The following is an 18,602-nucleotide window of genomic DNA, read 5'->3' as shown; positions in this document are numbered from 1 at the left end:
TTGATCCGATCACGAATTATTTTCCAGTCACACAAAGTAAGGGTTGAGAATCTCCGATTCACCATGCTACTAATGGTTTCCCGGAGATTGCAAGGCAAGGCACTTTTGCCTCTGGACCCATCGAAATTTACAGACGTGGTCCACCCCCAGTAAATTTCAAAAGTCACAAGATTTCGAAACACGAGGGCGGCGTAGCGGTCGGCTCTTGCTTTCCCGTCTATGCCGATGCACTGCAAGTACAACCCCCCCTCCATCTCCTGAGTGATGGGTAGCAGTTGGACATCTGGGAGAATTATTCGTCCCACTGGCGTCTGTGAATTCCGCTGTGCTTCCTGGGGGGAGATAGACGGGGGGGACAGCATCAACCAATTCCCATGCGGTGGTAAACGGAGAGGCCGGGATGGAGTGTCCTGAGGCGGTGTGTGCTCTGCGGGGGGCAGAGCTTCCGCCAGGCATTGCAATCTGCGCGGCTGGGAGAGGCACTTTTCGGGAGACAGCTGCTCAACTGTTTGACTGCTGGAACATACTGTCTCCTTCCTCTCCATTTTCAGGAGTGTCTCTAGCCTCCCAGTCCTCCCCAGTAATGCATCGTACTGCTCCCGCTGCTGCCGAAATGTCTCCACACAGATGCTGCTTCTACAGGTTGGCACCCTGGCCAGTGGCCGAGAGCAGAGACCCACGGCCTGTGGCAAAATAACATAATTCATGTAAGAAATAAAGTCACACAGTAGTATTCATCAGTCGCGGAACAGAAGTCAAAATAAACTTTTCTTTTTTACTGTCCTGGTGGTAGATCATTTCGCCCGTGCCGTGTTTTCTTGAAGAACAGGCTACGAAGAGATAATTATAATTGAATTTAAAATTCAAAACGGCAATAATACCTTGTAATATACGCTGTAATCACGTATTTCAGATGAAGTCTGCTGTATTTGCTTACCCTTCGCTCTTTGGAAGCTGGGGCGGCAGAAGCACCCCGTCTCTTCCCGTAAAAGGTCTTGGTCTCCATACTGTACTGTGGTCGCTGTAGTGCAGGTTCGCAGTTTTTTTTTTATGGGAGCTCACCCAATCCCTTTGTATATTTATGCTATATTCACATGTACGGCTAGAATGTTCATTGTCTTCCAATGAAAGGCGGGTGCCTCTTGCCGAAGTCGGGAGACATTAGAGGCTTGCCACACCCGGACTGTTAAACCAACGCATTAGCACGTCAAACCCCATTGAGGAGCCGGGCGCAATAATTGTTTTGTCCCTTGATTTACTGATCTGCATTAATCATGGAAATCGAGTTCCTGCTCTTTGCAGACGACCTGGTCCCGCTGTCGCCCACAGAACAGAGGCTGCGCCAGAACCTGGCGCTGCTGGAGCAGCACTGTCAGACCTGGGCGCCAACAGTCAATCTGGACAAGACCAGAGTTATGGTTTTCCAGAAAAAAAGCCAGACCTCAGGGAAACAGGTACAAATTCACACTTAACAACACATTAACACCTAACAACGGGAGCAGGGACGAATAAGGCCAGTACCCACTATTGTTAAACATACAGAAAAGAATATTAAAGTATTGAATATTAGTATTGGCTTTAGTATTAGCCATACAGAAAATTGAAGTGCCCCTTTTCCATTCAGCAGGTGCCTGAGCCGCTGTGTCTTATCTTCTGACAGTCACCGTTGTGAATGTCTGTAGAGTGTATCTTATTTTTAGTACTAAAATAAATACTTAGTACTTTAGTACTAAGTACTAAAATACTAGTACCGAGGGAGCGTCTGCATTTATAACTTCGTTTTTAAAATTAGTCAAGCAATATGACGCATCTCCTTTTACTTTTAAGTCCCTTAAATACATTGACCACAGCTACTCACCACTTAAGATTGCTTTTTGATACCATCCTTACACAAAGCAAAAACTTTCCGATGACATACAGTACAAGTGGAAAGATTACAGATTTTAATCCTCTTTAATTTTGTTACGTTATACGTTTTAGGAACGTTTCATCTAAACAAACACCACAAAACTATTCTCGATTGTATTTCTGAATGTTATGTTACACCTACAGTAGTTCACTGCTTTAAATACATCGAATTAAGAAAGTTATGTGTAGGACTTTAGATCTTTTTTTCTGAAGCAAGGAAAATCTAATCATGTTTCTCTATAACAATAATAAAAAACTTTATTTTACATATCACCTTTAAAAGTGGCATCTCAAAGCAATACAGTAGATCGAAAAACAGTTAAAAGGGACCAAAGTAAATACCAGACAAACACAAACGCGTTTTTAATAAAATGCTTTTATTCATTCAGCAGAGAGTGAGAGGGACATCCAGCAGAGAGAGACACACACACCGGTTTCCATTGACAAAATTGTTTTTTTTCAATTCCTCTTGTCAAACAGGAATGTTTTGTTTGTGGACAGAGTGTTAGACCAGAGGAAAAGAGCGCCTCCTTCTACGAATGCATTTTGTTGATCCGATCACTAATTCTTTTCCAGTCGCACAAAGTAAGGGTTGTAAAGCGCGAAGTAAAGCGCTGATTCTTATGGAATGTGTTCCGCCGGGGATTCAAAAAAATTATTTGACAAAATTTGTTTTTTTTCAATTCCTCTTGTCTAACAGGAATGTTTTGTTTGTGGACAGATTGTCCACAAACGTGAGACTGTCTTTCTCAGACTTACATTCCCAAATGTCCCCCGCCCCGGTCAACAATCCTAGGAAGAACACGAAACAGCCTGTTAATAACATTTTTACAATTTTGTTCGGTCAGTTCTTCCTCCCAGAATTTATAGATTGCATTGATCAGTTCCTGCTTTGTGACGGGCCTAGCAGTTTTCCGAACGTAGTCTTTGAACGAATGCCAAACCATCTCTATCGGATTTAGATCTGGGGATTCGGCTGGAGTTTTCACACATTTCACTCCTTCTGCTCTGAGCCTCGCCCATGCTGCTGTGTGTTTCGGATCGTTGTCTTGAAAGAGACGGTGCCTTGATCCAAACTGCTCCCTGATATGTGGGGCAGCATGCTGTGGGACCACGACTTCCTCGAAGAATACACGGTCCATAATTCCTTCGAAAATAAGAAGTGGTCCCGGGCCTCTTCTAGATATACCCCCCCAGACGTGAACCTTCAGTGGATGTTTGGGTTTTGGCTTGTCCACATATCTCCCCATTTTTGAAAACTGTTCCAGAGCCACTGTTGTTTCGTTGGTGAAAAGTACATCCTGAAATGCCCCCCCCTGTTCAATCCATTGGAGCGCTTGCTTAAGTCTTTCCTCTTTGTTTTTTAGCCTTATCATGGGTCATGTGTTGGTTTTTCTGTATCTCCATCCAAGCCTCCTTTGTACTCTTCTTATCGATGTCGGGCTAATATTCGCACCGAGGTCAGCCCATAGCCGTCTTTGGACTTGCATCGCCGGTAGCTCATCATTTTCATCGGTCAGTTTGTTGATAGCTCGCACAATAGGACTTGAAAAAAAAGAGATCAGCAGTTAGCTTTAAAAATAATGTGCGTAGTTGTATTTACATGCAAGAAAGGTATTTTTAGAAATGTATTTACCTTTGAATCGTCCTCGGTTTAGATTCTCTTTGCCTCCTCTCCCCTTTATAATGCCGTCTCACTGTGCTTTCAGAAACGAAGATGTCCATCGAAGCCAACTGCTGTACAATGTCCCGTGTTGACTTCCCGTTTCTTTTCATCTTCATTATTTGGTGTGAGAGAGTCTTCGTGATTTTGGTCATTGTCCGTCTCCTTACCAAAGCGATACAGTGGTGCAGCTTGAATTCTGTACCTATATACTGTATGGTATGGTACAGATAAAACTTACACCATACCGATGAGCTAATGCCAGGGAAAGACACTCCTATTTTATTTAAAACACAATACGCCAGGAAATGTGTCTGATGCATTAGCAAGTTAAAACAATTGGGTTCGAAAACCTGGGTGTAACACCATTTCCTTTTTCTGATCACTCGCTTTCTGGATACACGTCTCACCTGTCCTGTTCTTTGTTTTCCTGGTTTGCTGATTATGCCTGCTGCGGTCCACTCCTACCCTCACACCTAAAGAATACCATTTTAAATTTCTTGGCACAGTTCATTAACCATTGTATGTGCTGTCTGTGCCCAAAATGCAATTTAAAAAAAGTCAAAAACCGCGCTCAAAATGCAATTTAGAGCTTTCTGGCAAGAGGAGACACCCAAATCAATGTAACATGCCACAGTTTGTGCATGAACAGGGTTATACTGCCTATTCCCTTTGATACCCGATTAAAAAAAAATAAAAAATAAAAATAAATATAAAAAAAAATAAAAAATGTTTTGAATCCCTGGTGGAACCGGGCATCCATATGAATCAAGTAACAGGTTTATTCCATGCTGAAAAAAAAAAGAAAAAGTTATAAATGCGGACGCTCCCTCGGTGCCGCGCCGGGTGTAAATATCAAAATATACATTCGTCCCGGGCAGAGGCCGAAGAGCACCCGGCTGGGGTGCGCGGGGAAGAGCAGGACAGGAGTGAAAGGCGAGGTTAAGGAAGGCGTACAGTCTGGGCAGGTATAGATTACACTTTTCTAAAACGTACTTGAAAAATAAAAACGATTACAACCTAATCCTTCCACGTTTGATCCCAAAATCCCAAGAGATATAAATCTAAACGAGTAGAAAGCTATGCTGAAAGTTTATTAAGATACTTAGAAGACAAAGATACTGTATCAATTTATGTTGCATTAGCCTGATTATGATAAAAAAACACATAATTAAACACACGTTTGCGATTTAAATCAAAACATGATTTAAATCAATATAAATGTGTATATTGTAACGCATATTGTCCAGCCTCCATTTCTCTATAAAAATTTACTCTATTACACACACACAATTGAAGCAGGAAGCAGAAGCAGGGACCGTTGTCAGAAGGGAAGAAGGTGACTATTCATTGTTATCAAAAATGACTTAGAATCGATCATGTTGTGATATTTTGAAATAAAAAAGTCAATTGATTGTCCATACTATCGCTATTCTATTTTTTCGAAGAAATGTTTGTTAAAAGAAAAGTCCAGCACCAGCTGGATTTGAACACACAACCCGTGAGTTGGTAATCGGGCACATAGACCAGTAGGCTATAAGGAAAGTCACATGAAGAGAGAGGCGAAACAGCCCTACGCAGCTCTGTCGCAGTACACGAATATAATCATATCGTTATTCAATTTTTTAGATACGCGATTCCATATTATATTAGCAGAAAAGCTTAAAACTACATCTTTTTCACACGCTATTTCACATGCTAGTTAAATACTTGGATGCTTAAAATCGTCAGGGAGAAATGGAATACCGGTGTGTATTTTTCCTTTAAAGTACCGATTCCTGGAATCTGACTGGCTGACACCCTTCTGAAGTGATTCCATAAAATCTGGTATACGGAAAAGAAAGCGTTGATACATACAAGTATCTTTTAATACAGTCTTTGCTGTGCTCTTGAGGATCCTTGTGATATTTTGAGCTCTAGTTGAATGATAAGTGTCGCATTTTAAATCATTTTCGTAGTTAGAAATTATGAAACGCCATGTTAAAAGCAAGGGAGTTTTTAAGCCCGTTGAAGTAAAACAAAATGCCTGACAAAGTATGGCTTGGACAGATTCCAAGTGCTTGTACAAATGTGCTAAAGAAATTATGCTTTGAGTATACAGCTTGTCCAAAGTCATTCATTATTAATATTATTAGTAATATCTTCGGTAAAGGCTTTGATGCATATATATTTCTGATAAAGGTAGGTTGTGTACTTTTGTCCAACTGACCAATCTTGCTTTCATAAAATAGACCAACATTTTAATGACTGATGATTAATATGCTGTAATACACAGTTTAAAATTAAAAGCTCAAATGCTGTACATTAGAGGTTAAGCTCCCCCTGGCGGTTTTACAAGGTGACGCCGGATAGTTTCCGGCAATGACGTCAAATGACGCGATTAACCGCGTGATACTGCGTGACACCGCGACACGCCCACCGGGGTATGCCGCGAAATACCCCACCCATTTTGAATGGCTGCATCTGTACTCTTCTCTTTACCGCACGTATGGAGTTTGCGTGAGTGATGAGTAACGAGCTCGATCAGACCCAATCTACTGCTTTCATCCAAAACAGCCCTTTATTTGGCTTTAAACTCCACCTGTTACCCCTCACACTCAATGTTTTAGAAAAAGGGTTTTAATTTAAGCTTTGCCCAGCAGTGTTTGAGCAGAGAGAAGAAATAGAAGCGCCATTCGCGCCAGTTTAGCATAGTAACCACTAACTCCAATAATCCACTAATAATAATAATTATTATTATAAAAGCGAAAGAATCCCAGCTTCTGCATAAAAAAATTTTTAAAGTTTTTATTGATACACAAGCGATAACAACTTACACTATTAAGTTCTACATAAAATTAAATAAGATACAAAAGCAAAGAATAAAAACACTAGACAATTTTTGTGCAAGGCAAGAGGCATCACAAAAAAAGTTCCCAACATGACCTGCTGAAACATGACTTGTGATCCATCACCATTTGATTGCAACAAGCTTGGACCATAATGTAAACTTCCAGACCCTATCAGTCTCTTTCTCCCCAAATCTTCTCCGGTGGATCAAAATGTAGTCTCTCAAATAAGACAGCCTTCTGTATCACTGACAGAGGTGGAGTTTTTTCCATTCTATATACCAATGTAGTTCTAGTCTTCCATAAAGCTTCCCTTAGGCAACAGATGACCTGCCAGGCTTTTCTTTCTTCCGATTTCGATAGCTTCTCAAGTCCATATCCATAGAGCACTACCTGGGGGTCACTTATACCGCAAGCCAGAAAGCACCTTATCCAGCTGTTAGCCAATGTCCACACCTCTTTTGCGATGCCACAGTCCCACAGGACGTGCCGGATGGATTCTTCTTGTCCGCATCCTTCCACTGGACACCTTGATGTCTTCCCTATGCCTCTCGAATACATCACAGCCCTCGTTGGTAAAACTTCATGTGCAATCAACCAGCACATGTCTCTGTGTCTGTTCAATAAAACCGTGTGGCCAACCCTTTTCCAAACATGGCTGGGATCCCCAGCCACAAGGCCACGAATATGACATACTGCACCTCTACCCTGCACAACAAGTTCCAACCTTCTTGCACTTGTCAACACATCCAGGGCCTCATTTTCCAAATTCCATTCCCTTAAAAATTTCTTTATGATAAAATATGAATATGGGAGGTTAAAAGCAACAGGTGCTGTTAAAGGGACCTCTAAAACTTTCAATGTCCTTAAATAAAAACCACACAAAAAGCGAGACGTAAAGGATACTTTCCCCCTGTTCCCTACCGCTAAAGACAAATGTAATGATACTTATTTGTACATTAGGAAAGTGAACAGTTCAGGCATGCCTTTTCCACCCATTTACACCTTTTTTTCTACAACCACCCTCTTTACTCTATCCCATTTTGACCCCACATTTTCCTCTTCACTCCAGTTTCCATATTGCATCAGCACACATTTATTTTTATTCAGCTTGGCCCCTGATGCGCCGCAAAACTGGGTTGTCACCTCCAAGCTATTTCTGACTCCCTTATAATCTGTACAAAAAACATTTACATCGTCCATGTATAGTACAGTTCTCACCTCTTGGGCCCCACTCCCAGGGATTTTAATGCCTTCAATCCCATTCTCCATTCTTAAGGCTTGTGCCAGTGGTTCTATGCAGCAAACAAAAAGGAGTGGGGATAACGGACAGCCTTGGCAAACACCGCAATTCACATTAACCACAATTGACATGCTTCCATTAATCATTATTCTACTTCCTATACCCTTATATAATAACCTTACCCAAGTGAGGAACCTGGTTGAAAGCCCCATCTTTTGAAGTACTCTAAACATATACTCATGAGAGATACGATCGTAAGCTTTCTCAAAATCCAAGTTTAAGACCGCTAATCCAATATTCCTCTCTCTCGCATAACCTATGGTATCTCTAATCAGTATTAGGCTGTCCGTGATCCTCCTCCCTGCCACACCACAAGCTTGATCTGGATGAATGACTTCACTCAGGACAGATTTTAATTGAAGCGTTAAACACTTGGAAAGCAGTTTAAGATCACAATTCAATAAAGTTATCGGTCGCCAATTTGCCAGGTCTGTGCGATCATTCTTTTTGAATAGTTAAATCACAACTCCCGTCTTAAAGCTGTCCTGTATTTCTTCTAAAACCTCAAATTCTTTAAAAATCGTTAAAAGATCTAATGCTAAAATGTCCCAAAAGGCCCTGTAAAACTCAATGGGTAGACCATCCAACCCTGGAGTCTTGCCCATTTTAAAGGTCTTCAAACTTTCCATTAACTCCTCTACAGAAAGCCCTTTTGATAAAACAGTATAATCTTTTACACTCTTTGGAATCACTTTCACAAATTTTTCTAACAAATCCTTAGACACTTGTTTCTTTCCAAACAACTCCCCATAGAAATCCTCAGCTACAGTCAACATGTCTTCCATACAAGTTTGCAAAACCCCCTCTCGTCCCTTCAATGCTGACATTAGTCCCCTCCCTGCAACCCTTTTCTTGAAAAAGAATCTTGTACATTTTTCACCTTCTTCAAGCTCGTTCACTTTGCTTTGAAACATGTTTTCAATATTTTCTCTAGAGATTTAAAAGCTAATTCTTTAGTTATTTAATTTCCTCACTGAAGTCCCACCACTCTTGCAATAACTTAACATACCTCTGTAATCTATTTTGTAATCCCTTTTCAACCCTTCGTATCCTAGCCTGTTTTCTCCTCCCCATCTCTATGAAGAATGCTTTTGTACGCTCCTTCACCTCCTCCCACCACTGTGCTCTTGTGCCAAACAGGTCGTACAAAGACTGCCATTCCTTTTATCTTTCCCTGAACCTGCTCGTCACTTCCTCATCCTCCAGAAGTGAAATATTCAGCTTCCACACACCCTTCCCCACAGTAATGGCCTTTGGAATAGAAAGTGTACATGAGAGTAGACAATGGTCAGAGAAAAAAAAACAGGGGTTGTGCAAGTAAAATCACGTATCAAAACAAAATCTATGTGTGAGGCTTGGGTCCCATTAGACTTGTGCCATGTGAAACCTGCCCTCCCCTGACTATGAAGTTTGAAGGCATCTTTCAGTTTAAAATCTTTACATACCGTTTGCAATAATATTGATGATTTATCAAATTGGACCCGTCTCTCACACCTCATTCTGCCTTCTCTTTCTAAAAGGCAATTAAAATCTCTAGCTAAAACCAGTGGTTCCCATCCCAATAAATATTCTCTCAATTCCTGAATTAGGACATATCTATCTGTCAAGTGGGCAACTCGGACAATAAAAACCTAAAACCTAATAAAATCCATGTAAGTCTCCCTTTCGTTCCCAATGCACATAACTGAATATAAACCAGTCAAGTTCAGGTACTTTTCTGATGTATCTGAATAGTTCTGGCGCAGCTGTTATAACAAAGATACTTACTAACTTTTTTTTCATACGAGCTCTTGCCGTTTTTAAATCGAATATTTTTTTGAATTCGCTAAAGCGCACAAAACACCAGCATCACTCATCATAAGCATCTGACCAATCACATTCCTGAATTTTAAACCCATTTAGTATTTATTTTTAACTTGTTTTATTTTTTAAAAAAAAATTACACACCAGTTTGAAGTATTCTTGCCATTTTTAGCATATTGTAAGGGGATTTTTAAAAACATTTTATGTTTTTAAATCATATGAAACACAATCAACCCATTGTAATTTCCCATTGATAATTCTTGAGCTTTATAACTGTGTATTATTTCTTTTTAACTTTTAACTTTTTACCTTGTTTTAATATTTTTTTAATTATTTTTGCATTTTACAGTACTTTTTTAATATATTGTGAGCATTTTAGTGTCATTTTAAAATAGGACTATCAATGCTCCTGACTTTTAAACCTGTATTTATTCTGATATAATTCTCTCCACCTGCAGATGAGGGAGGTATTTGATTTTAACTTTGTTGATTTGGGGGGAAAATGTCCATTAATTTCCTTGTACATTTCCTTCCTTGTTATCACAAGTGGGAAACCTGGCATTTTTGGATGAATTGCAATCTTTACTGCAAGGCCTTCAGACTGATATAGAAATGATGGGAGATTTAAATGACACATTTGATAAATCAGACAGGAACAGCATAACATCTAAAATGGCAGAACCCTCTTAAGTACTGAAAAAGTTCTGGCATATTCATAATAAATAACATTTATTTAATTTGAAGCATAACATTTGCTTTAAAAAGAAAACCACAATTTGTACGATATCATATTTCAATATCAACGTTCAGATGAAGGATTTGAAGAAGCAACAGCGATAGGAAAGTACATTGATTTTGGGACAATGTTTGCATCTGAATAATCCTTCGTCCTGGAAAGAAGGGAAAAAAAGGTTTTGATTCTCAGTCTTCAGGATCCCCAAAAAAATGTGCAAATTTGTTTCCGATGTATTTTGGATAAAGATATAACTCTCATAGAAGATATTTTATCAGTTGAATGCAGTCGATACTTTCGACTTTTTATATGATGACAGGACCTACATTTAGGGCTCAGTACTGATAACACTGCTGCTATTGATGGAGTAAAAATAAGTGATGTACTGGCAGTTTGTTTTTTTTCTGAGGCAAGAAGTCCTAGAACAACTCCTATAAAAATGTTAAGATTCAGAGTAAGAAATATTTTTCCACCTCACCTAATGCTATTGCATTAACGAGGCTGGAGTTGGCTTCTTATTCACCAGCTGCTGCTTCGCGTTTCTCATTCCATTTTAAATGCTGCTGCTGTGATGTTATGTCATCTTTCGCCTGTAGATGGCTCTCTACAGTCATTTTTAAAAATACTTATCCAGATGTATTACTGTACATATCCTCAGTAAAATGGAATATGTAAGTAGAGACTGTCCAAATTGCATTTTTGTATGAAACACATTTCAGAAACACAACTCACAATAAAACAAACTGGCATGTTATACCACGAGTAAATAAGACAAAGGCAAAACGTAAATTCACTGGAACTTTCTGCATATTTTCCACGACCTTGCCTTCTGATCATAAAAAATCTCAAACTCTTGCATTTTGCAAGAAATTTTAATATAGCAGTTTTAAATGGGACATTTAGAACATGGCATATGAGAATATATGGTTAACTGAGGATGAGCAGAGGGTGATCGCACTTTCTGCTTATTGCTGTGAACCTACCTCCTGGTTATAAAAATGTCTAAAAATTCTGACACAGATGTGTGAGAGACAATGGAACTTCAGGACATTTTACTGTACCGTTTTTTAAATACGACCCTCTGAACATGGCATGAGAGAATACATTGTCAAATGGTAAATGCAATGTTTGCTATATTGCTAGGGCTCTCCCTCCTGATTTTAGAATCGTCTCATATTTCTGACATCAAGGTGTGAGACACAATATAACAGACTGTCAAAATCCTGAACTTCAGGACATTTTACGGTACCATTTTAAAAATATGACCCTCTGAGCATGGCATGTGAGAAAATGGCATGTGAGACTGCATTGGGAAAAGGTGAATGCAATTTCTGCTGAATTGCTATGGCCCTCCCTCCTGATTACAAGCTCGTCTCACAGGTCTGACACTGAGGTGTGAGACACAATGTATCAGGCACTCATAATCGTGAAGTACAAGAGATTTTACTGTAACGTTTTTTTTAATAATGACCCTCTGGCATGTGAGGACTTGTAGTCAACAATATAGCACACATTCTGCCAATTTACTTTGTCCCTCCTTCCTCGTTAGCAAAACATCTTAGTATACCGACACTAAGGTAAATGTCTCTAAATCCAGAAGTTAAGTTGTCAAAGTATATCGGAGTCAACCGATACTGATCAGGTTCTGCTGATGCTGAGCCCGCAGCCTTCACCATAAGGTCTAATTCCCCAAGCCTGCTGACCTTATATGTCCATCCCTTCTCATCAAAATTCGTATTTTCACAGGGTACCCTTCAGAAATCGCAGTATAGAATGAAAAAACTCCAATAGATATCTGCCACTGTTGGCGATTTTCCTTTAAGATAGATAGAAAATACTTTATTAATCCCGTAGGGAAATTGACAAATGATTCTCCAGAAATTTTATGGAGTGTATCACTTTCACTGAGACGGAGAAGTGTTAAGCTGTACGTGAGTCTTTGTGGTTCGGTTGTTAACCAAAAGGGTGGTGGTTTGAGACCTCCCAGGGACGCTGAGCCTTTAAATGAACACACCCTCTTCACTTCATTTCTCCATGGCCGGTCTTGTACGGCAATCAAATACAGAGCCCGTAGGAGGCAGTAAGCTCGCATATATAGCTCACTGTGTATAAAATGAAGAAGCAGAGGTTAGTTTCTCATCTGCATGTTGCAGAGCCTTACGCAACTCGTACCAACAGCTGGGGTTTGATCCCTGCACGGGCTATTAGTTGAAAGACCATTGTAAATGAGGTGTAACAGATTTATCCAGCTGGCTTTTATGTTTCATACTAAATTGCTATCTTGAAACCAAAATAATTAGAAATATGGAACACAACTGTTGTTCCCCATGAAGGAAAGCTGTTTTACACTGACGTCACTCCTTTTTATTTAATCCAGATTTTAAAAACAACTCCGACCTATCAAAGGAAAATGTTACACAAAAGTTGGAAAGCACACTCTGAATCCATCTGTATATTTGATCTCCGCAATCCGTTCAAGGCTGCCTATGTTAATCGTAAGTGTATAGATGAAACATTTAATATATTGTTCAGTTTAAATCAAAATGCTTTACTACTACAAGAGAGAAGTATAGTATGGAGGATGCGACAAATGTGTGATTTCTTGGAAGAAAACTACTTTTCTTTGCATTCGAAATTAATTCGAAACAATTGACACACAAACCCTTTGTCTTTTTTAAAGAGATTATATCTTTAAACAGACAAATGTATAAAATGTGTTTTTTTTACCTAGAGATTTTGGACAGGGGCGATGTATTACTAGTAGAGGCTGCTGACTAACACTGTACTGTCTGGAGATCAGCTCCATTTGCAATAAAAAAACGTGCGTAACAAAGCTGGAGAGCAGCTGAACTTGTGCTCAGTAGTCAGTATGGTGCTGAGGGTTCAATACTGTCGTTGTTGTATTAGCACGAGCTGCACAGGCTCTGAATCAGACCATTTCAATTAGTCTGATCAGTGCAGGACAAGTTAATGTAGAATTATTGCTTTGTCTGTCTCTTGTTTGTATATAAATGGATGTCTCTGATAACTTAATGTTAGTTTTTATTTTAGTTTTACGATGTAGGTCATGCGTTGATATATGACATGTCTCATTCCTGATTCAGCTTATGTTCCATAGGAGAGAAGAGATTCCTCCTGTTTCTCGTACAACCATATCAGAACAGAAGCCCATGTCACCCAGCTCTGATTCAAGATCGAGTTGCATCTTCATCATTTTGTTTTTGTTTCTGATCATAATTTTCTTTAGTTATGATCAATATTGAACTTTTTCTAAGTAAAACAAAACGAATCAAACATGCAGGCAGATTTTTGAAAAGTATTAGGAGTTGATAGGGCGCTCCTTCGGAATAGTCGTCAGAAAATGTGAGAAAAGGAAAGTTACGTAAACTCTCACACACAGCATTAAAGACTGGAATCTGATCATAAAAAAACTAGCTGTCTCCCCGTCGGTAATCAAACCCCGGTTTCCCGCGTGACAGGCTGGGACACGAACAACTTTACTAACTAGGAGCGCTTGCTAGCTATTAGGAGGCATTTACTCTTAAATATGTTACTGTTTTGGGTTTCGACTTTAATTTTCCCGATACCAGTTTTTTACAAAAGTAAAGGCACATGGCACATGTGTGGCACATCACGTCCAAGTTTAGTGACAACTACCTCAGAGATTGTAAGCTGGGTAGTTTCAGATCACTTTTTTTAAAGGTTCAAGCAAACCCGAATACCTTTGTGTAATCGTTTTTCATAAAGTGTAATTGTATTATAGCATGTGCCCCTGACGATTTTCTTGATACGTTATATGTGCTCTTGTTTGTATTGTATGTAGTTTTGTTGTTCAAATAAAACGTAAAAGACACAACTTTCCGGATGCGGCTGCTGTAAAAATAAAATGACATCAAGGGTGCTGTACGCAGAGGTCTGAAACCTGCTCCACAGAAGATCTTTATCCAGAGGTGTTAAAGAAGTAGAGATCTCGCCATGAGAGGGGAAGCATCTCAGAAAAAGCAGGTGCAGTCGGTTCCACGGTCATAACGCCACTAAGTCGGGCGACAAGAGCAAAACCCACCCGGCTTCCTCCGGGCAAGTAATGAGACAAAGAGACAGTGCACAGCGGGTAGCGTGGCCGAGCGGTCTAAGGCGCTGGACTAAGGCTCCAGTCTTTTCGGGGGCGTGGGTTCAAATCCCACCGCTGCCAGGTGCTTCTGTCGAGACCCCCTTTCAGCTGGCTTCAGACGAAAGGGAGGGAACTGCTTTTTGGCAGTCTCTCGAGAAACTAAGCAAAGTGTTTAAAGATACTATCTCAGCTTGACATCAAGGCACAAAACAAAAACCTTCTTGCGTCCTCTAAACCCAAAAGCGCTTTGCCACTTTTTGCGTTATGCATGGAACGATGTCTGCCCAGATCTCTTTTGTGTCAATGCAAATCGTAGTGTGCCCTCCGTTTTAATGTTGGCTGTGCTGGCGTGCTGCTTCTGTCTGTGAAACTTGAATGTTCTGCTTCTTCACACCAAATCGTCGGCGGGGGTTGAGCTTGTTAAATCTTTGCGCATAGCGCTCCTTTGGAAGTACTTTGTCCAAGTTCAAAAGCAATCGTGGGATTTACTTCATGCGTGCAAAAAGCATGCCTCGCACGACAGATTTAAATGGGGAATGGAGCCTGCTTCTTGCTGTTTTTCCTGTGGTAGCAGTTACAAAGTTGATCGTGCTTTCACATTCTGTTAACAGTATTCACTGGCTGAGCTTTATCAGTTGGTTCGTAAAGGAATCTCTGCTTCGGTTCCAGAAAAGTCATCTGTAGTGTGTTTTTTTCCGTGCCCATGGCAGTCTTTTAAAGCTGGTAGTAATGGCGGCGAAGTTAATTTTTTATCCTCTTTAAAAGAATAAGGACGGGCTGGGGCGAGCTCCATTTACCACTCTTTCAGCTAACCGCCGAACTCGCGAACTGATTACACTGCAGAGCCACAGGCGCCTCGCTTTTCTCCATTCTCTGGGTTAGGGTGAAAAAAAAACTTTGCTGGTATTAGCTGGCCTGCTGGGAGTACCTTTTCTTCACTGATAAGCAAGATTTGTGTTTCATCTTTCACAAGCTGTATAGATTTCTTTCAAAACATGTTGTTCCAGAAAGGAAACGAACACTTGCATTCACCTGAATTAAAAGACATGGGATTTGCCCATAAGGATAAATTCTGTACAGTAAGACAGGAAGAAAGGCACCGCTGGGAATCGGACCCAGGATCTCCTGTTTACTAGACAGGCGCTTTAGCCAACTAAGCCACGGCGCCAGCAAAGTGCTGTCCTTTGACAGCCACTTGGACACGTCTCTACTGCTCTGAGACATCTGCGTTCGGTGTGCACCGAGCCTGCTCGCCTTGCAAGTTGCCTCATTTACATGCGATAGTTCCACCACTAAGAGAAAGGATGAGAAATGGCTTTTATCTGTCACTTTTCATGTCAGAGGATCTCAATCTGCTTTCCCTGTACAAGAGGATGTCCAACTCATGTAGCTAAAGACGTAGACGACAGTGCTCCACTGAAATCTTGATCTCACAACCCTCGGCATGACTCCGCTGTGTTCCGCTTTAGACAAAGGGGGGAAAAGACTTCTTTCATCATACGTTTTGCACTGTTTACGGTGTTTGCAGTGCTCTTTCTTAAATGAAAACCAGGAATCGGCACCATATGAGGTGAGACTAGATAATATTGGAACAAGTAGCCTCGCCATTCCATGCGTGACGTGAGCAAAGTGTAATTCCTGTCTTTATAGTGTGCTTGTTAGAGACATAGCTGGCACCCAGAGCGCTTTAAATCCGGGAGTCAGCAGCCCAAGACAAGAGAGTTTCCTTCGTCTATGTTTTTTGCGTGAAGGGGGAAACCATGCGTGTGCTGCAAACGATCTTAGTATCGAAGTGCCGTCCCACATAACCGATCCGAACAATCTGCTTTACAGAGGAGCACTGCCGGAGCTTATCGTTGGCAAACTGAAGACCAGGCTGACCTCTTCTGTGACTCTTGAACACTGAGTCTCAAGGTTGTGAATTCAAGCTCCACGCTGGCGGGAAATTCCATAGGTAATGATCACATTTTCTTGCATGCTAATCAAAAGAAATATTAAGAAACTTTTCCCGATACCAGTTTTTTACAAAAGTAAAGGCACACGGCACATGTGTGCCACATCACGTCCGAGTTTAGTGACAACTACCTAAGAGATTGTAAGCTGGGTAGTCTCAGATCAGATCACTTTTTTATCAAAGGTTCAAGCAAACCCAAATACTTTTGCAAGAGACATTTCAGAATCCCAGACAAATCCAGTACGATTGCTGGATCCTTTGAATTCGACTGAACTATAGCACAGATCTGCAGTCCACCATTAGAATACTGTGGGTGTGCTGTATAAGCCATACCGCCCAAAATAGTTCTAAAACAGGAGAAGCATCCTCGTTTAGGAATGTGGTATAAAGTGAAATGGTCTGGGAAGAGTCCTACGTTTGAACAGTTCAAAATAGACGTAAAGGGGTATTTACGGACTCTTTCGAAATGTAAGAACAAGCTGTGCGGACCTTATCTTTATTTACCTTGTGTAATCGTTTTTCATAAAGTGTCATTGTATTATAGCATGTGCCCCTGACGATTTTCTTGATACGTTATATGTGCTCTTGTTTGTATTGTGTGTAGTTTTGTTGTTCAAATAAAACCTAAAAGACACAACTTTCCGGATGCGGCTGCTGTAAAAATAAAATGACATCAAGGGTGCTGTACGCAGAGGTCTGAAACCTGTTCAACAGAAGATCTTTATCAAGAGGTGTTAAAGAAGTAGAGATCTCGCCATGAGAGGGGAAGCATCTCAGAAAAAGCAGGTGCAGTCGGTTCCACGGTCATAACGCCACTAAGTCGGGCGACAAGAGCAAAACCCACCCGGCTTCCTCCGGGCAAGTAATGAGACAAAGAGACAGTGCACAGCGGGTAGCGTGGCCGAGCGGTCTAAGGCGCTAGATTAAGGCTCCAGTCTCTTCGGGGGCGTGGGTTCAAATCCCACTGCTGCTAGGAGGTTTTGTGTTACAACCACCAAATGGAGCAATGTGTTAAAAGCTACTTTATCAGCTTAACATCAAAGCAGGGAAAAAAAAGTGTTTCTTCTTCTCAACACAAATTATCGTTTCCACCTTCAGCAGGGAAGTTTGTCTACCAAGATCACTTTTGAGTCAGTGCAAATCACAGTGCGCCCTCAATTTTAATGTCGGTTGTGCTCCTTTTATCTATGAAACGTTAATGCTCTGCATTTTCAAGTCGAGTCATCCTCAGGGGTAGAGCTGATTAAGTCTTTCCGCATAGCGCTCCATCAGAAATAACTTGTCTAAGTTCAAAAGAGATTGTGGGTTTCACTTCAAGCAATCACAAAGCATACCTCACATGTCAGATCTAAATGGGGAATTTGTTGGTTACGAAGCTGAACGTTTTTCCATGTTCTGCTAAAGTATCCACTGGCTTGCCTTTATAAGCAGTCTTGGAAAGATAAGTTGTGCTTCATCTCAGGAAAAATCATCAGTACTGTCATTTTATTCTGTGTGTATGGCCGTTATTTAAAGTATATAAAAATCACGAGTTCATAGACATCCAAATATCAACAGCACCTTGTAAACCTGTCATAAGAATTCCTTCAATCCAATAGTTTCACTCCAGGGAAAAGGCAGGGAAACATAGAGAATTCTTATTTAAAGACAACATCCGTATTGGATTGCATGTAAGCAGGCACCACTCAGAATTCCTAATATGATTTTGAATTCAGTTTTGCAGTGCTTTAGTGCTTTACTACTTTCAGAGAGTCCTTTATTGACCTTGCTGAAGCAGAGAAGCGACATAATCACAATTGTGACCAGTTTTTCTGCTGTTTCTGGTTAATACTGATTATTATTTTGTATTTTGATTAGTATTTTTCGTAGCGTTCTTCCTCAGCTTTTTAGTTATTTGGTGAGCAAGAACCACTGAGAACGAGTCTGAATCAATCAAGAACACATATGGTACTGCTGTCCTGTGTATTACTGCTTCATCCTAACTGAGCTTTTCAGTGTTGAAGAAGACGTTTCCAATTTCGATTGCTGGTTTCAGAGGATGTGCTACAAGATCACAGATTCATTTGAAAAGATTTGGAGATGCATTGGCTGGGATTCAAACCTGGCTCAATTGCATGAAGGCACTTATACTCAGCAACGAGAGGAAAGGAGAAGGGGCCAGAGGTAGTGTGGCTGAATGGTCTAATATGCTGGATTTTAGGCTCCACTCTCTCAGGGGCGTGGGTTTAAATCCCACTACTGCCCAATGTTTCAAGACCTTACTTCCTGTGATTTGTAATATGGTCAGTAAAAGCACTTT

At 40.6% G+C, this 18,602-nt stretch overlaps 3 non-coding genes and 1 pseudogene across 3 annotated transcripts; 2 read left to right on the top strand and 2 right to left on the bottom strand.

Annotated features, from left to right (window-relative positions):
• Window positions 1-292: 292 nt before the first annotated feature.
• Window positions 293-18,602, bottom strand: part of LOC138242670 (uncharacterized) — a 61,508-nt pseudogene continuing 43,198 nt past the window's right edge.
• trnal-aag (transfer RNA leucine (anticodon AAG)) lies at window positions 14,349-14,430 on the top strand. Its single transcript has one exon. It is a non-coding gene; the product is annotated as a tRNA-Leu (tRNA).
• Window positions 15,444-15,517, bottom strand: trnat-agu (transfer RNA threonine (anticodon AGU)). Its single transcript has one exon. It is a non-coding gene; the product is annotated as a tRNA-Thr (tRNA).
• trnal-aag (transfer RNA leucine (anticodon AAG)) lies at window positions 17,195-17,276 on the top strand. The gene has a single exon. It is a non-coding gene; the product is annotated as a tRNA-Leu (tRNA).

The sequence above is a fragment of the Lepisosteus oculatus genome, chromosome 14, assembly GCF_040954835.1.
Source record: "Lepisosteus oculatus isolate fLepOcu1 chromosome 14, fLepOcu1.hap2, whole genome shotgun sequence".
Taxonomy (NCBI): domain Eukaryota; kingdom Metazoa; phylum Chordata; class Actinopteri; order Semionotiformes; family Lepisosteidae; genus Lepisosteus; species Lepisosteus oculatus.
The sequence above is the reverse complement of the archived record's forward strand: the minus strand, read 5'-3'. Positions and strand labels throughout refer to the sequence as shown.